Consider the following 657-nt stretch of genomic DNA (forward strand, 5'->3'; position numbering starts at 1 on the left):
TTAGATTTTCATTTACCTTAAAGCATTTGATATTTGTTTTATTAATTATCTTGTGATTTTCTTTAAATTCCATACAAGTGCCTCGTATATATGCCTCTATTTTTTTTTGTAATAATGCACAGTGACTAAAAGAAACTGGAATTGAATGTTTAAAATTTTTTAACCTTTGATTGTTTTCCATTTTTTTAATACATATTCAAACAAATCAAAATCTACAATCACTATTATTATGTGATGGAAAAAATGCTTAAGATTTATTTTTTTAGAATGTGATATATATGTTTAGTATTTACATATATTTTGGTTGTTTTATTAATATGTTTGTTGATTGAATTGAGACAATATTAATTGTTTCTGTTTTTTTTTATCAATTCTTTTTTATTTTTTTAGTTTTTTTTTAATATGTGGATATCCGTGGAGACTCCAATCCCCGGTAGATAGGGCTGAAGTGAGCCGAGCTAAACCAAGTTCAAGCTCAACTCACGAAAATTGAGCTTAACTCATGGCTTGACTCATTAATAATTGAGCCTATTTCTTAAGCTCAAAATCGACTCACCGAAAGCTCACGAGTCAGCTCAAAAAACAAGCACATAATCTATAATTCTATATCAATAAATTATAACTTATTATATATTAAAAAGATTAATTTTATATGTT

The sequence above is a fragment of the Arachis ipaensis genome, chromosome B05, assembly GCF_000816755.2.
Source record: "Arachis ipaensis cultivar K30076 chromosome B05, Araip1.1, whole genome shotgun sequence".
Lineage (NCBI taxonomy): Eukaryota > Viridiplantae > Streptophyta > Magnoliopsida > Fabales > Fabaceae > Arachis > Arachis ipaensis.